The sequence below is a fragment of the Chiloscyllium punctatum genome, chromosome 10 (genome assembly GCF_047496795.1).
Source record: "Chiloscyllium punctatum isolate Juve2018m chromosome 10, sChiPun1.3, whole genome shotgun sequence".
NCBI classification, from domain to species: domain Eukaryota; kingdom Metazoa; phylum Chordata; class Chondrichthyes; order Orectolobiformes; family Hemiscylliidae; genus Chiloscyllium; species Chiloscyllium punctatum.
In genome coordinates, this window is record NC_092748.1 from 118,415,052 (window position 1) to 118,434,109 (window position 19,058).

Genomic DNA, 19,058 nt, shown 5'->3' on the forward strand with positions numbered 1-19,058 from the left:
AAATGTTATATATCACTTGTTAGCCCAGGTCTGAATATTGACAAGGTCTTGCTGCATTTAAGGGCAGCACGGTGGCTCAGTGGTTAGCACTGCTGCCTCACAGTGCCAGGGACCCAGGTTCAATTCCCACCTCAGGTAACTGTCTGTGTGGAGTTTGCACATTGCGTGGGTTTCCTCTGGGTGCTCTGGTTTCCTCCCACAATCCAAAAATGTGCAGGTTAGGTGAATTGGCCACGCTAAATTGCCCGCAGGGTAGGTTAGGGGTAAATATAGTGTAACGGAATGGATCTGGGTGGGTTACTCTTCGGAGGGTCGGTGTGGACTGGTTGGGCCAAAGGGCCTGTTTCCACAGTGTCGGGATTCTAATGTATTTGAATGTGGACCGTCTCAGTATCTGAGGAGTTGTGAATGAAGTCGAACATTGTGTCATCATCGGCAAACATCCCCACTTCTGACCTTATGATGGAGGGCAGGTCATTGATGAAGCAGCTGAAGATGCTTGGGCCAAGGACACCACCCTGAGGAACTCCTGCAGAGATGTCCTGGAGCTGAGATGACTGACCTCCAACAACTACAAGCTACGTTCCAGGTCTAAATCCAAACTGAGGAGCGTTTTCCCCCAATTTCCCATTGGTTCCAGTTTTTTATATATTTGATGAAAAGCAGTTTTGATTTCAACAGCAGCCACTCTCACCTCACCATTTTGTCCATCTCTGCACACAAGACAATAAAGGGCCATCAGTCATTAAGTATATAAATAAAAGAAGGCTTGCAAACACTATTAGGTATTGGATCAAAGATAGAGATTGACTAGGACTAAAGGAAAGAAGTTTAAAATTTGTAAATATCAGATGTTGTGGTTGTGTTCGCCAAGCTGGGAATTTGTGTTGCAGACGTTTCGTCTCCTGTATAGGTGACATCCTCAGTGCTTGGGAGCCTCCTGTGAAGCGCTTCTGTGATCTTTTCCCCGGCCTTTATTGTGGTTTGAATAAATTTATTGTGGGTTGCCACTTCCGGTTGTCAGTTCCAGCTGTCCACTGCAGTGGCCGGAATATTGGGTCCGGGTTGTTGTGCTTGTTGATTGGATCAGTGGATGAGTGCCATGCCTCTAGGAATTCCCTGGCTGTTCTCTGTTTGGCTTGTCCTATAATAGTAGTGTTGTCCCAGTCAAACTCATGTTGCTTGTCATCTGCGTGTGTGGCTACTAAGGACAGCCGGTTGTGTCGTTTCGTGGCTAGTTGGTGTTCATGGATGTGGATCGTTAGCTGTCTTCCTGTTTGTCCTATGTAGTGTGGCTGTGTGTGTGGCTTTCCTATACCGTTGTGGTGAATTCTCCGTTAGATGTTCTCTGTACCATCACATCTAGGAATGGGAGTTGGTTGACATTTTCTTCCTCTCTGAATCAGATTCCTGTGAGTGTGGCGTTGATGACCCAGTGTGTGTTCTCTATTTCTGTGTTTTTAATGATTACAAAGGTGTCGTCCACATATCTGACCCAGAGTTTTGGTAGAATTTGCGGTAAGACTGTTCTAATCTTTGCATTACCGCTTCTGCTATGAATCCAGAGATGGGTGAGCCCATGTGTGTACCGTTGATTTGTTCATATATTTGGTTGTTGAATGTGAAGTGTGTTGTGAGGCACAGGTCCAGTAGTTTGAGTATGCCGTCTTTGTTGATAGGTTCCCCGTCTTGTTGTCTGTTCTGTATGTCCAGCAGGTTGGCTATTGTTTCTCTGGCTAGGGTTTTGTCGATAGAGGTGAACAGTGCCGTTACATCGAATGAGACCATAGTTTCTTCCTTGTCTATGTGTATATTCCTGATGATGTCCAAACAGGAAGACAGCTAACAATCCACATCCATGAACACCAACTAGCCACGAAACGACACGACCAGCTATCCTTAGTAGCCACACACGCAGATGACAAGCAACATGAATTCAACTGGGTCAACACTACTATTATAGGACAAGCCAAACAGAGAACAGCCAGGGAGTTCCTAGAGGCGTGGCACTCCTCCACTGATTCAATCAACAAGCACATCGACCTGGACCCAATATACCGGCCACTGCAGCGGACAGCTGGAACTGACAACCGGAAGCGGCAGATTCAAACCACTATAAATGCCGGAGGAAACATCACAGAAGCGCTTCACAGGAGGCTCCCAAGCACTGAGGATATCACCTAGACAGGGGACGAAACGTTTGCAAGACAGATTCCCAGCTCAGCGAACAGAACCACAACAATGAGCACCCGAGCTACAACTCTTCGCACAAACTTTGAATAAATATCAGATATTTTGAACAGTTAGCCAGAGTGGCAAACAGTACTACCAAAAGCCCAACAAATGTAGGCTGCTAGTAAGAGCTCTCTGAGAGGTACCTGTCTGGAGAAGGAGTTTGCACAGAGAAAATATTCAAACCGACCTGGAGAGAGAATCTACAGAGGTAACTCAGCAAAGCTGACTGGTTTTGAAATGTGATTATTTTCTGGAAATAGTAATCAGGAATTTCTTTATCGGACTAGTATTGTAGAGGGGTAGGTAAAAGATATGTTTAAGAGAAAGGAGTTGTAAATAGTTGTTAGTTAATATTCTCTATTAGACTTAAAAAAATAAAGTCAATTTTTACTTTAAATAGTGACTTTTGGGATAGTTCTTTGCCTCTTGAATGTTAACAAATTACAGTACGGAGTGAATCTTATCTGTGATGCTGGGTTAAATTAGCAGAGGGGTTTACCCTTTGTTGTAACATTATCTATATCAGTGATTTGAATGAGGATGTACAAGACATGATTCGTAAGTTTGCAGATGACACTAAAATAGGCAGTATTGTGGACAGTGAGGAAGGTTCTCAGAAATTGCAGCAGGACCTTTATCAGCTGGGGAAGTGGGCTGAGAAATGGCAAACAGAGTTTAATAAAGATAAGTGTGAGGTCTTGCATTTTGGAAAATCAAATCAAGGTAGGAGTTTCATGGTGAATGGTAGGGCCTTAAGGAGTGTAGTGGAACAGAGGGATCTTGAAGTTCAGGTGCACGATTTTTTGAAAGTGGAGTCCCAGGTAGACAGGGCAGTGAAGAAGGTTTTTGGCACACTGGCGTTTATCAGTCAGGTCACTGAGTGTAGAAGATGGGAAGTTATGTTACAGTTTTATGGAATGTTGGTGAGGCCGCACTTGGAGTATTGTGTTCAATTTTGGTCACCTTGCTACATGAAGGATGTTATTAAACTGGAAAGAGTGCAGAAGAAATTTACAAGGTCTGAGTTACTCAACGGTCTGAGTTACATGGAGAGGTTGGACAAGCTAGGACTTTTTCCTTTAGAGTGTATGAGACTGAGGGGGGAATCTTGTAGAAGTATATAAGATCATGAGAGGCATGGATAGGGTGAATGCACTCAATCTTTTTCCCAGGGTCGGGGAATCAATGACTCGAGGGCATCAGTTTAAGGCTAGAGGGTAAAGAATAAAAGGGAACCTGAGGTGCAATTTGTTTTACACAGAGAGTGGTACGCATATGGAAGGAGCTGCCAGCGGAAGTGGCTGAGGCGAGTAATTAACAACATTTCAACAGTATTTAGACAAATACATGTACAGGAAAGGTTTAGACGGATATGGGCCAAGTGTAGCGAAATGGGGTTAGCATGGATAGACCGGTTTGGGCCAAAGGGCCTGTCTCTGTGCTGTTGGAGTCTATGACTCTGTGATTCAAGTCACATTCCTATGTGCTCTCATTTCAGCTGCTTTACAAGGCAGGTTCCTTGCATTAATACAGATACAAGACTCTGGTGCGGCCGCTTCTGGAATATTGTGTGCAGTTTTGGTCGCCATACTATAGGAAGGATGTGGAGGCACTGGAACGGGTGCAGAGGAGGTTTACCAGGATGTTGCCTGGTATGGTAGGAAGATCCTATGAGGAAAGGCTGAGGCACTTGGGGTTGTTTTCTTTGGAGAAAAGAAGGTTTAGGGGTGATTTGATAGAGGTGTACAAGATGATTAGGGGGTTAGATAGGGTTGACAGTGAGAACCTTTTTCCGCGTATGGAGTCAGCTATTACAAGGGGGCATAGTTTTAAATTAAGGGGGGGTAGATATAGGACTGATGTTAGGGGTAGGTTCTTCACTCAGCGAGTCGTAAGATCATGGAATGCCCTGCCAGTAGCAATAGTGGACTCTCCCTCTATATGGGTATTTAAGCGGGCATTGGATAGGTATATGGAGGATAGTGGGTTAGTGTAGGTTAGGTGGGCTTTGATCGGCGCAACATCGAGGGCCGAAGGGCCTGTACTGCGCTGTATTGTTCTATGTTCTATGTTCTATGTTCTACAATTGGCCTACTCTTGTTCTTGTTTCCCAAAGATTCATTTCGGTAAGGGGTCATGTAATTCTGCACACTAAATGTGGATCACTTTCCAATGTGGCATTTGGCACCACTCTACTATGGAATTAATACGTATACTTGTCCTGTTAGATGTCAATTTTACAAAAATAAAACAGGTCAGCACCATCCAGTTTCAAAGCCATCATGTTTCTTAAGGATTCACTAATTGTCTGACAGTGGGCACAAATGATTCTTTGAAACAGTTCAACAATAATCTGACCTCTGAAGACAAATGGTAACAGAAGTGTCTGGCTGAATGGCACTCCCACCTCTGCTATAGCATAAATTGTTCAGTACTGAGGGAGTGCTGCACGGTCGGAAGGTCAGTGCTGAGGGAGTGCTGAAATGTGAGAGGGTCAGTACTGAGGGAGTGCTGCACTATCAGAGGGTCAGTACTGAGGGAGTGCAGCACTGTCGGAGGGTCAGTGCTGAGGGAGTGCTGCACTGTCAGAGGGTCAGTGCTGAGGGAGTGCTGCACTGTCAGAGGGACAGTGCTGAGGGAGTACTACACTGTTGGAGGGTCAGTGCTGAGGGAGTGCTTGCACTGTCGTAGAGTCTGTACTGAGGGAGTGCCATGCTGTCAGAGGATCAGCACTGAGAGAGTGCCGCACTGTCAGAGGGTCAGTACTGAGGGATTGCAGCACTGTCAGAGGGTCAGTACTGAGGGATTGCAGCACTGTCAGAAGGTCAGCACTGAGGGAATGTTGCACTGTCAGAGGGTCAGTACTGGAGTGCCGCACTATCCAACGGTCAGTCCTGAGGGAGTGCTATACTGTCAGGGGATCAGTACCAAGAGAGCACTGCATTGTTGGAGGGTCTGTCCTGAGGGAGTTCCGCACTGTTGGATGGTCAGTACTAAGTGAATCTTGTACTGTCAGAGAGGCAGGGCTGAGGGAGTGTTGAAATGTCAGAGGGTCAGTACTGAGGGAATGTTGTACTGTCAGAGGGTCAGTACTGAAGGAGTGCTGCACTGTCAGGGGGTCAGTACTGAGGAAATGTTGCACTGTTAGAGGGTCAGTACTGAGGGAATACTGCACTGTTGGAGGGTCAGTACTGAGGGAGTGCTACACTGTCAGGGGGTCAGTACTGAGGGAATGTTGCACAGTTAGAGGGTCAGTTCTGAGGGAATGCCGCACTGTCGGAGGGTCAGTACTCAGTGTCACAAAGCTGGTCCCTTTTTTCTCAAAGCTATTCCTTTTCTCAAAGATACTCTGTCCTTGATTTTTTTCAGAGGATGGGCTCCAATCAGTCTGGTTTGGTATAGAGATAAAAAAAAATTGAGAGGCCTTTTATTAATATGTAAATAGATGAGACTTCAGGCCAAAGTGGTCATGTTTTAGAAGTCACCTGTATAAAGAAAGGGGAATGGTCAGCTCTCTAGCTGGGGAGTTCAGTCCAGCACTAGTTAGGAGTTCAACTGTGTGGTAAACCCTCTCTCTCCTTCTCCCCTTCTAACTTCAATCTGTCAGCACTTGTTCCATTTTTACTGTTTTTTAAAGGAGTTTGCTTATTGGGACTGTTGTGTTTATTCTGAACAGCATAATTAAGTCCAGTTTGGGTAGACTGAGTTCTGCCTTTCTTTTTCTGTTCTTTGTGTTTCATTGTGTAATTTTGTGAACAAATTTTTGAAAACCAGGCCGCGATCCTAGCTAACTTATCCTGGGCAATTTTCATTGTACACTTACCAAACAATTTGCAAAGTTATGGGCTGGGTTGCCTGCTGAACAATGTTTTGAGTGGTCTGGCCTAGTCCATAACAGAGTGGGGGCTTTTGTGGGATTTTAAACAGTGAGTGGTAGGTGCTGGTGCCTTTATTTTGGGTGTTGGTTTGGGTGGGCAGACAAAGCTTGGGATAGTAATGGTTCTTTCAGCCGCCAAAGGTTTTCTGGATGTGGATGCAGTGATTTTGGAAGTTTTGCAAAAGGTGAATAAAACCAAGCAGACCAGCTGAGATTGGAGCTGCCTGCTCCTGTGAGGGAAGGAGAGATAATTACAGCAGTAGCTCAGCATTTAAACTCGCTGGAGAAACCATCAGAATCTATCAGAAATGGCAAGGTTCAATTGCAAATGAAGCAGCTTGAGTTCGAGGAAAATGATAAGGAAAGGGCAGCAGAAATGAAACAGTTTGAGTTACAATTAAAAGCAGAAGAGAGGGAAAAAGAGAGAGCAGTAGAAGGGATGGAAAAAGAGTCTGTGTTTGAACTTCAGAAACTGACACTTAAAAAGGAAAAAGTGAGGACGGCAGATGCTGGAAACCAGAGTTTAGATCAGAGTGGTACTGGAAAAGCACAGCAGGTCAGGCAGCATCCAAGGAGCAGGAAAAATCGACGTTTTGGGGAAAAGCCCTTCATCAGGAATAGAGACAGGAAGCCTCCAGAGTGGAGAGATAAATGGTGGGGGTGAAGTTGGGGAGAAGGTAGCAAAGAGTACAATGGGTGGGGTTGGAGGTGATAGGTCAGAGGGGAGGGTGGAGCGGATAGATGGGAAGGAAGATAGGCAGGTAGGATAGGTCATGGGGACGGTGCTGAGCTGGAAGGTTGGAACTGGGGTAAGGTGGGGGGAGGGGAAATGAGGAAACTGGTGAAGTCCACATTGATGCCCTGGGGTTGAAGTGTTCTGAGGCAAAAGATGAGGCGCTCTTCCTCCAGGTGTCGGGTGGTGAGGGAGCGATTGTGAAGGAGGCCCAGGACCTCCATGTCCTCGGTAGAGTGGTAGGGAGAGTTGAAATGTTGGGCCATGGAACGGTGGGGTTGATTGGTGCGGGTGTCCCAGAGATGTTCCCTAAAGCGCTTTGCGAGGAGGTGTCCAGTGTCCCCAATGTAGAGGAGACCGCATCGGGAGCAACGGATACAATAAATGATATTGGTGGATGTGCAGGTGAAACTTTGAAGAATGTAGAAGGCTCCTTTGGGGCCTTGGATGGAGGTGAGGGAGGAGGTGTGGGTGCAGGTTTTGCAATTCCTGCTGTGGCAGGGGAAAGTGCCAGGACGGGTTGTTGGGGGGCGTGGACCTGACCAGGTAGACACAGAGGGAATGGTCTTTGCGGAAAGCGAAAAGGGCTGGAGATAAAGACTGAGGGTAACCTTAGTGAGGAAGTAGTGTGAACTCATGTGGAAGCGCAGAGAGCTAAAACAGCGAGGTTAGCAGCTGAAGTGGCTGATGATTATGAGCTGATCCATAAAACACGGTTTGGCTTCCAGAATCAATTATAGTCCATGAGGGATAGAAACTGGGGCAAAGAGAAATCCTCACGTGGAGAGGGAAAGATCATTAAGGATAACGTACCACAGGGTAAAAAAGAAACCCTTGAGGGGGACAAAGAAGCTGAAATGCTCCAGTGTTTTCATTTAATAAGGTGGGCCACACAAAGTCACAGTGTTGGTGGGCTAGGAGAAAGCCAGATATAGGAAAACCAGACAAGCCTGGGAGTTGGACTAGTAACAAAAAGCACAAGCAAGTTAGACAACTGCCTCAGAGTGTACAAGATGATCAGAGGTTGGTTAAGGAGGAAGTGCCAGATCTGCTCAAAAAAATATACATGTCATTATTATTCACATAGGCCAGGAGTAGTAAGTAAGAAGGTTACAATATTAAGGGACACAGGATCCTCTCAGTGTGTGATGCTGAAGGATGAGGAGATATGTACTCCTGAGGGACTATCGCCAGAAAAGGTACTGGTCACAGGAATTCATGGTGAGACAAAAAACACTCAATTGTGTAAAGTGAGGCTATAAAGTCCAGAGAAGAGTGGAGAATCTGTGGTAGGAGTACTGGACAAACTCTCAGCTCCAGGATTACAATTTATTCTTGCAAATGATATCGCTGATTCACCGGTAGGCGTGCTGCCTACTCTAGTTGAAAAGCCAGTGGAGACGCAGTCAACTATTTATCCAGGATTTTTCCCAGATTGTGTGATCACAAGATCACAAAGGCACAATTGAAGCAGGAGAGATCAAAAGGCACAGATAAGGAAGCTGACCTAGTGTTCTATGAAACTTGCTTCGATCAGAAATGTGGAACAGAGAAGGAGAAAATAGATAAACATACAAGCATCTTTAGTGCTGCTATGCTTATTGAGCTACAGCAGAAAGATGAGAAGTTAAAACAGTTATATCAAAAGGCATTGACAGAGAAAGAGAGTGAATGCATCTCTGTGTATTAGTACTTAACAAATGATGTCTTCATGAGGAAATGGAGACCATCACTCAGTCAAGCAGATGAGAAATGGGCAGAGATTCATTAAATTATTTTGCCAGGAAGGTATAGAAAGGAGGTGCTGTGAGTGGTACATGAGCTACCACTTGGAGGTCATTTAGGGGTGAGGAAAACACAGGCTAAAATATAAAGACAATCTTATTGGCCTGGACTACATAAAGGTGGAGTTGAATTTTACTAGATGTGTTATACATGTCAGCTAATTGGAAAACCAGAGGCAGTAATAAAATCTGCACCTTTAATACCGATTCCAGCATTTGAAGAACCTTCCACAAGAATCTTGATTGATTGTGTAGGTCCCCTACCTCAAACAAAAAGTAGGAAGCAGTATTTATTAACAGTAATGGATACATTGACGAGATTTCCAGAGGCAATCCCATTACGCAACATCACAGCTAAAAGTGTTGGAGAAGAATTACATTTTTTACTAGATATGGATTACCAGCAGAGATCCAGTCAGATCAAGGATTAAACTTCACATCCAAACTATTCAAGGAGGTTATGGATAACTTGGGAATAAAGCAATTCAAATCTACTGCAAGTCAAATCTTTGTTCTTTGTTGTTCATCCAGAATCACAGGGAGCGTGAGAGAGATGGTATCAAACATTAAAGACCATGTTGAGGGCTTATGGTCAGGATTATCCAGATGATTGGGATAAGGGAGTCCCATTTGTACTTTTCAAGATCAGAGATATACCAAATGAATCGACCAAATTCAGTCCATTTGAATTAATCTTTGGGAATGAAGTAAGAGGGCCGTTAAAATTGATGAAGGAGAAATTAATAAGTCAGAATTCAGAGACCACCCATTTGGATGTTGTGTCAAATTTTAGAGAATGATTAAATAGAGCTGGAGAGTTGGCTAGACAGCATTTAAAAGTATCCCAGCATACAATGAAACAGGCAGCAGATAAGAAATTACAAATTTACAATTTTACGATCGGGGATAAGGTATCGGTGTTACTCCCAGTAACAGGTGAGCCTTTAAAAGCAAGGTTTAGTGGACCTTATCGAATAGAGAGGGAATTGAGTGAGGGGAACTACTTGATAAGGACTCCAGACAGGAAGAAATCTCTCAGAGTGTGTCATGTGAATATGTTCAAAGGTATTTTGACAGGGAAGGAAAGCAAGAGGAGAAGGTGTTAATGATTACAGCACAGAAGGAAGGACCACGTTCAGAGGATTCTGACTTGGACATTCCTCAAATCAAATTGGACAATGAGGAAGATCTCAAAAATTGGGATAAATTATTGAGTTACCTTCCACAAAAAAATCAAAATGACCTGAAAGAGATATTACTATCACATGGGGAGATAGGCGGAAATAAACTGGGAAGTACTAACCTAATTGTACTTGATGTAGAAATAGGAGATGCTGTTCTGATTAAGCAACATCCTTATAGACATAACAATCTAAAGGTGGCAGAGGTTCAGAAGGAGATAGAGCTCATGCTCCAAGATGACATAATCGAAGTGTGTTACAGTGACTGGAGCTCACCTATAGTCACAGTGCCAAAGCCAGATGGTACCCAACGGTTGTGTGTGGACTATCACAAAGTCAATGCCTTTACAAAGACTGATGCATATTCAATTCCATAGTTGGAGGGCTGTGTCAGAAATGTGGGGCAAGCAACTTACATTTCTAAATTGGACTTGCTCAGAGGCTACTGGCAAGTACCTCTGTCAGAGAGAGCAAAGGCAATTTCAGCTTTCGTAATGGCAAATGGACTATATCAGTTCAAAGTCACGCCATTTCCTATGAAATACGCTCCAGCCACATTTCAGAGACTGACTAATAAGGTCATCCAACTGCGTGGTGTATATTGATGCCCTGGTGATTTTTAGTCAATCATGGAAGGAACATTTACAGCGTTTATCAGACAGTTTGATCGACTTCAGAAGGCAGACTTGATGGTAAACCTAGCGAAAAGTGAATTTGCCAAAACCCAAGTCACCTTCCTGGGACATGTTATTGGACATGGATAAATGGCCCCACGGGATGTGAAAACAAAAGTAATTGGGGAATTTTCCACACTGTCGAAGAAAAGAGCAGTCCTACGGTTCCTGGGGTGAGGGCAATTTTACCAAAAGTTTGCGCCGAACTTTAGCAGTGTGGCTGCTCCACTCATCGAATTGTTAAAAAAGTCAAGAAGTTTCAGTGGACAGCAGATTGTCAAAAGGCATTTAACAGCCTAAAAACTGTGTTAACCACTGCCCCAGTATTGGCCACACAGGATTACACAAAACCTTTAAAGGTGGCTATCGATGCCTGTGATGTTGGTGTCAGTGCGGTGCTCCGGCAGGAGGATGACGAGGCAATAGAAAGACCCATCAGGTATTTTTCCAGGAAGTTGAACATTCATCAACAGAAATGTTCAATGATGGAGAAAGAGACTTTAAACTTGGTGTTGGCATTACAACATCTCAGTGTTTATATTACCAGCAATGCATCTGAGACAACCATATACACTGATCACAACCCATTGACATTTGTGGAGAAATTTAAGAACAAAAATACCAGCCTGTTTAGATGGAGCTTGTTGTTGCAGCCGTTCCATTTGATGATTGTGCAGGTGGCAGGCCGCGAAAATGTGATTGCCGATCCGTTATCGAGACTCAAATGAGATACGGAGGCATTTGGTGGTGGGTACACTGCGGCCTGAATTTGCATGCGGTTATACATGTTTGCATGTGTGTAGTTAATATAGTGTATTTGTGTGTCTGTAGGTTTGCTCGCTGAGTTGGAAGGTTTGTTTTCAGATGTTTCGTCATCATACTAGGTAACATCATCAGGGACCGTGTCTGGTGAATAAAATTCACAAAAGAGGAGGACAACAACAACAGACTCCTATTCCTAGACGTGACAGTTGAATGTACAGATAATGGGGAGCTTCAAACCAGTGTCTGCAGAGAAACAACAAACACAGACCAAATACTTAACTTCAGAAGCAATCACCCCAACACCCAAAAAGGGAACTGCATTAAGACATTATTTCAATGAGCCACATCAAACTGCAGAAGCCAAGAACCACAAAAAGCAGAAGCAAAATACCTAAAAAGCGTTTTCAAGAAAAATGGGTACCCAACAAACACAATTCATTGATTCCTCAGAAACAAACCCAAACAAACAGACACAATACAACCAAAACTACAGCCACATTACCTTACAGCAAAGACATATTAGAAATGACTTCCAGACTACTCAGACCCTTTGGCATCATGGTAGCCCACAAACCTATCAATACACTTAAACAGCGACTAATGAACCTGAAGGGTACATTAGATACTACCAGCAAAACTATGTCATTTGATAGATACCATGCAAGAACTGTAAAAAACACTACATCCGACAAACTAGCAGGAAACCTGCCACAGGATACATGAACACCATCTGGCCACCAAAAGAGATGACCCACTATCACTCGTTTCTACACATACAGACAAAGAGGGACACCACTTTGACTGGGACAACACACACATCATAGGAGAGGTGAAGCAAAGACCATGCACAAGAATTCTTAGAGGCCTGGCATTCTAACCAGAACCATCAAAAAAACGTATCGACTGAGATCCTATCTACTTTCCCATGAAATAGGAACCGGAAATGACATCACCTTAAGAAACCAAGACCTATAAGTAGAGAGGCAGGACATATCACCAGCGCTTCACTGGAGACTCTCCTTCATGATGTTACCTAGTATAGTGATGAAACATCTGAAAACAAACCCACAAGCTCAGCGAGCAAACTTACAGACTTATCACCAACCTGAGCTGCAAATCTGCTCAAACATCGCAAGTGTGTATGTGTGTTTAGACTACTAACTGGGATTTCGAAGGGGCTTAAAATGAAACCATCTTTTGATATTGTTGATTTTTTTTTAAAGGGGGAGGTGTCACAAAGCTGGTCCCTTTCATTCTCAAAGCTGTTACTTTTCTCAAGGCATACTGTGGCCTTGGTTTTTTATCAGAGGGGTCCTAAACTGCTCCTAGCTCTGAGATGACTAGTTTGGTACAGAGATGAAAAAGGATTTTGAGAGGCCTTTTGTTTACATATAAACAGATGAGACTTCAGGCCAAAGTGGTCATGGTTTAGAAGTGACCTATGTAATAAAAGGGGAGTGGTCGCTTATGAAAGCTGAGCAGTTCAACCCAGAACTAGTTAGGGGTTCAACTGTGAGCTGTGTGGAAACAGGCTGCGAGACTCTGTCTTCTTCTGCCCTTCTAACTTAAACCTGTAAGTATTTGTTTCATTTATACTGTGTTTCAGCGGGGTTGCTTATTGGGACTGTTGTGTATATTCGGAACAACATAATTAAGTCTAGTTTGGATAGAATGAGTTCAGTAGGGGTTCTTTATTCTGTTCTTTGTGTTTCATTGCGTAATTTTACTTACTCTAGGTAATTTTCATTGCACACTTACTGAAACAAATTGCAAAGTTATGGTCTGAGTTGCATGCTTAAGAAGGTCTTGAGTGGTCTGTCCTAGTCCACAACACAAGGGAGTGCTGTCCTGTCAGAGGGTCAGTACTGAAGGAGAGTTGTACTGTCAGAGGGTCAGTGCTGAGGGAGTGCCGCACTGTCAGAGGGTCAGTGCTGAGGGAGTGCCGGACTGTCAGAGGATCACCCTACGCCTCATCTTCACCATGGATATCCAATCCCTCTACACCTCTATCCGCCATGACCAGGGCCTCCAAGCCCTCCGTTTTTTCCTCTCCAGACGTCCCCAACAGTACCCTTCCACCGACACTCTCATTCGTTTGGCCGAACTGGTCCTCACCCTTAACAATTTCTCCTTTGAATCCTCCCACTTCCTCCAGACCAAAGGGGTAGCCATGGGCACACGTGTGGGCCCCAGCTATGCCTGTCTCTTTGCTGGCTACGTAGAGCAGTTGATCTTCCGTAATTACACCGGCACCACTCCCCACGTCTTCCTCCGCTACATTGATGACTGCATTGGCGCCACCTCGTGCTCCCGGGAGGAGGTTGAGCAATTCATCAACTTCACCAACACATTCCACCATGACCTTAAATTTACCTGGACCATCTCTGACACCTCCCTCCCCTTCCTGGACGTCTCCATCTCCATTAATGACGACCGACTTGACACTGACATTTTTTACAAACCCACCGACTCCCACAGCTACCTGGATTACACCTCTTCCCACCCTACCTCTTGCAAAAATGCCATCCCGTATTCCCAATTCCTCCGCCTCCGCCGTATCTGCTCCCAGGAGGACCAGTTCCACCACAGAATACAACAGATGGCCTCCTTCTTTAGAGACCGCAATTTCCCTTCCCACGTGGTTAAAGATGCCCTCCAACGCATCTCATCTACATCCTGCACCTCCGCCCTCAGACCCCACCCCTCCAACCGTAACAAGGACAGAACACTGCACTATCAGAGGGTCAGTGCTGAGGGAGTGCCGCATTGTCAGAGCGTCAATACTGAGGGGGTGCCACATTGTCAGAGGGTCAGTGCTGAGGGAGTACTGGACTGTCAGAGGTTCAGTACTGAGGGAGTGCCGCACTGTCAGAGGTTCTGTACTGAGAGAATTCCGCACTGTCAGAGGGTCAGTGCTGAGGGAGTGCCGCACTGTCAGTGGGTCAGTGCTGAGGGAGTGCTGCACTATCAGAGGGTCAGTGCTGAGGGAGTGCTGCACTATCAGAGGGTCAGTGCTGAGAGAGTGCTGCACTATCAGAGGGTCAGTGCTGAGAGAGTGCTGCACTATCAGAGGGTCAGTGCTGAGGGAGTGCTGCACTGTCAGAGGATCAGTACTAAGGGAGTGCTGTACTGTTAGAGAGTCAGTACTGAGGGAGTGGTGTACTGTCACAGATTCAGTGTTGAGGCAGTGCCACACTGTTGGTGGGTCAGTACCAAGGTCAGTACTGAGGGAGCATTGCATTGTCAGAAGGTCAGTCCTGAGGGAGTGCTGCACTGTTGGAGGGTCAATACTGAGGGAGTGCTGTACTGTCAGAGGATAAGTATTGAGGGAGTTCTGTACTACCAGAGAGTCAGTGCCGAGGGAGCACTGCATTTTCAGAGTGTCAATACTGAGGGAGTGCCAAACTGTCAGAGGGTCAGTACTGAGGGAGTGTGGCACTGTTGGAAGGTCAGTACTGAGAGAGTGCTGTACTGTTGGAGGGTCAGTACTGAGGGAGTGCTGTACTGTCAGAGGGTCAGTACTGAGGGAGTGCAGCACTGTCAGAGGGTCAGTACTGATGGGGTGCCACACAATTTAGGGTCAGCGCTGAGGGAGCACTGCGTTGTCAGAAGGTCAGTCCTGAGGGAGTGCCGCACTGTTGGAGGGTCAGTACTGAGTAAGTGCCGCACTATTTGAGGGTCAGTACTGAGGGAGCGCTGTACTGTTGGAGGGTCAGTATTGAGGGAGTGCTATACTGTCAGGCAGTCAGTACTGAGGGAATGCAGTACTGTCGGAGGGTCAGCACTGTTGGAGTGCTCTACTGTCAGGAGGTTAGTACTGAGGGAGTGCCACAAAGTTGGAGGGTCAGCGCTGAGGGAGTGCCACACTGTCAGAGGGTTAGTACTGAGGGAGTGCTATACTGTCGGGGTCAGTACTGAGGGAATGCTGTACTGTTGGAGGGTCAGTACTGAGGGAGTACTTTGATGTCAGAGGGTCAGTGCTGAGGGAGTGCTGCACTGTCCGAGGATCAGTACTGAGGGAGTGCTATACTGTCAGGGGGTCAGTACTGAGGGAATGCCACATTGTCAGAGGATCAGCACTGAGGGAGTGCTGTACTGTTGGAGGGTCAGTGCTGAGGGAGTGCTGTACTGTCAGAAGGTCAGTACTGAGGGAGTGTGATACTGTTGGAGGGTCAGTACTGAGGGAGTGCAGCACTGTTGGAGGGTCAGTGCTGAGGGAGTGCCGCACTTTTGGAGGGTCAGTACTAAGGGAGTGCTGTACTGTCAGAAGGTCAGTACTGAGGGAGTGTGATACTGTTGGAGGGTCAGTGCTGAGGGAGTGTTGCACTTTTGGAGGGTCAGTAATGAAGGAGTGCTGTACTGTCAGAAGTCAGTACTGAGGGAGTGCGGCACTGTTGGAGGGCAGAGCTGAGGGAGTGCCGCACTGTCAGAGGGTCAGTACTGAGGGAGAGCTGCACTGTCAGAGGGCCAGTGCTGAGGGAGTGCCGCACTGTCAAAGGGTCAGTACTGAGGGAGTGCGGCACTGTCAGAGGGTCAGTACTGAGGGAGTGCAGCACTGTTGGAGGGCAGAGCTGAGGGAGTGCCGCACTGTCAGAGGGTCAGTACTGAGGGAGAGCTGCACTGTCAGAGGGCCAGTGCTGAGGGAGTGCCGCACTGTCAAAGGGTCAGTACTGAGGGAGTGTGGCACTGTCAGAGGGTCAGTGCTGAGGGAGTGCCACACTGTCAGAGGGTCAGTGCTGAGGGAGTGCCGCACTGTCAGAGGATCAGTACTGAGGGAGTGTGGCACTGTCAGAAGGTCAGTACTGAGGGAGTGCTGCACTGTCAGAATTGCTTCTTTTGGCTGAGATTTTAAAGTGAGGTCAGTCCTCACAGGTGACTGTAATTGATCCTTTGACCTGTATTTGAAACAGGATGGAGTTTTCCCCGCTATATTTTACCCTCAGTCCAGCTGACTAAAGAACAGCTCTGAGTAGTAGCTGCAAAACTATTGGTGGATTCTCATTGTGCATCAACTAGCTGCTGTGTTTCCTGTGTTGTAATCAGAGACTTCACCATTTGGAACCATGATGATGTGGTACCATTTGGAACCATGATGATGTGGTGAATATTGTTATATCCTGCTGGTCTCACTGTCCTTCTCCTGTGAACCTTGCTGACAGGAAGCAGATGATATAGCACTTGGCTCTTTCACAACTGGGGGCTGTTCTGTGTTCCCTTCTATTTCCTTGTTATTGGTTGTGGCTATCCACATTGTACTTCTGCAGCTGATTGCATCAGGTTTTAGACCATATGCTGTAAGAGCAATATTAGGCCACTTGATCCATCAAAGTTTGCTCTGTCATTTGATCATGACGGGTTTCTTAACCTATTCTCCTCCTATTTTAGTCGGTTATGGCCAAAAGTTCATCTTATCCCAATCGCGGATGAGGAGGAAATTATTTGCTCACAGAATGGAAATCTTTACTTCGAATGTGGCTGAGTCATTATGAGATCGGGGTTAAAAAGGGTGGCGCTGGAAAAGGTAGCATCTGGAAAGCAGGAGCGTCAACGTTTCGGGCATAAGCCCAGGATCAAGGGCTGATGCCATTAACTTCGACTCTCCTGCTCCTAGGATGCTGCTTGACTGGCTGTGCTTTTCCAGCACCACCCTTTAACGACTCTGACTCTCAAACATCTGCAGTCCTCACTTTTTCCTCATTTTAAGATTGATAGATTTTTAATAATTGAGGAATTCAAGGATAATGGGAGAGGGCAGGAAAGTGGAGTTGAAGATCATCAGATGAACCAGAATGTCATTGAAAGGCCTACTTCTGATTCTATGTTATAGTCTTATTATTAACTTGATTAAATATATCTTCATCCTATGACAGTGACGTTTGACAGGGTAACATTTTCTGAGTTAGAATGCGATAGATTCAAGACTCATTCCAAGGCGCTCGCACATTTTCTCCTTAACACTGAGGGAGTGCCACACTGAGGGTCAGTACCGAGGGAGTGCCGCACTGTCGGAGGGTCAGTACTGAGGGAATGCTGCACTGTCAGACAAAAACACACACTCTCACATGCACACACTCACACTCAGACTCACACACCCACACACACTCTCACACACATGCACACTCACACTCACATTCACACATTCTCTCCCTCTCCCACACACACGCACTTTCCCTCTCCCTCATACACACACATAAATCTATGGGCTGGATTTGAATTGGCAGGTTTGTATTTGCAGATACATTCAATTTTGTTCAAAAAGCCCACAATCTGGAGGCAGTCAGTCAATGTGACATTTTATAAATTCCTACTTTGGAAATAAAACCGATCTGACTCCAGGTTGGGATACAGTCAGACTCTAACCTCACACCTTTAATGCATTGTCTGAGCTGAGATGTCACTCTATTTTTATTCACTGATAAAACCTTAAGTTACCTTGGGGCTGTGACTTGAAAGAAATTCTGGGATTTACATATTATTTAATCAAAACCTGTTCCCCAATCTAAGTGACTAACTACTTAACTGCCATCTAGGTTTGTTCAATACATCACATCAGTTCTATAACACTTTGATCTTTTACTATAAATTCTGTGTTCTGTGATCCTGCCCCACTAGTTACCTGACAAAGGAGCAGCGCTCCTAAAGCTTGTACTTTCAAATAAACCTGTTTTGTGCTTTTTTTTAAACCTTCTTCAAGGCGTGGTCATGTTTGACAAAACTATTAGAATTTTTTGAGAATGTAATGAGCAAGTTAGATAAAAGAGAGCCACTAGATGTGATCTATTTGGATTTCTAGAAGGCCTTTTACAAGGTGTAACACAGGAGGCTGCTAAATAAAATAAGGGCCCATGGTGTTAGGGGCAAGGTACTAGCATGGATGGAGGATTACCTGTCTGGTAGAAGGCAGAGAATGGGGATAAAGGGGTCTTTTTCAGGGTGGCAGTGAGTGACTGGTGGCATTTTGCAGAAGTCAGTGTTTAGATCACAATTATTCACTTTATACATTAACAATATGGATGAAGAAACTGAGGGCATTGTTGCTAAGTTTGCATATGACACAAAAAATGGGTGAAGGGACAGTAGTGCTGAGGAAGTATGGAGGCTGCAAAAGTTCTTGGACAAGTTGTGAGAGTGGGCACAGAAGTGGCAGATGGATAACAATGTAGAAAAGTGTGAGGTAAAGCGCTTTGGTAGGAAGAATAGAGATGTAGACTATTTTCTCAATGGGAAAAGGCTACTGCAATCTGAAGTTCAAAGGAACTTGTGGGTCCTAGTTCAGGAATCTCTTAAAGTTAACATGCAAGTTCAGTTGACAGTTGGGTCGACAAATGCAAAGTTAGCATTCATTTCATGAGAGCTAGAATACAACAGCATAAATGTACTGCTGAGGCTGTATAAAACTTTGGTTAGACAGCTTTTGGAATATTGTGATCAGTTTTGGGTCCTGTATTAAAGGAAGGATGTGCTGGCCTTGGAGGGAATCCACAGGATGTTTAGAAGAATAATCCTGAGGATGAAGAACTTGTCATATGAAGAGTGATTGACGACTCCAGGTCTGTACTAATGGAGTTTAGAAAAATGAGCATCAGTATTGAGGGAATGCTGTACTGTCAAAGTTTACTGAAGGAGTTTCAGAAATGGGGTGAGATCAGTTCGGACACTTGATTACAGTAAGCTGTTCCCACCTTTCTCACACACTCAGCAGTTACTGCTCCAGAAACAGCTCCAGGGTGTCTACTGCAAAGTCAGTGGTTCTCACTGATCATATGATTTTTAGGAAGTCTTAACTCTAAAAACCCCGTCACTTATCTC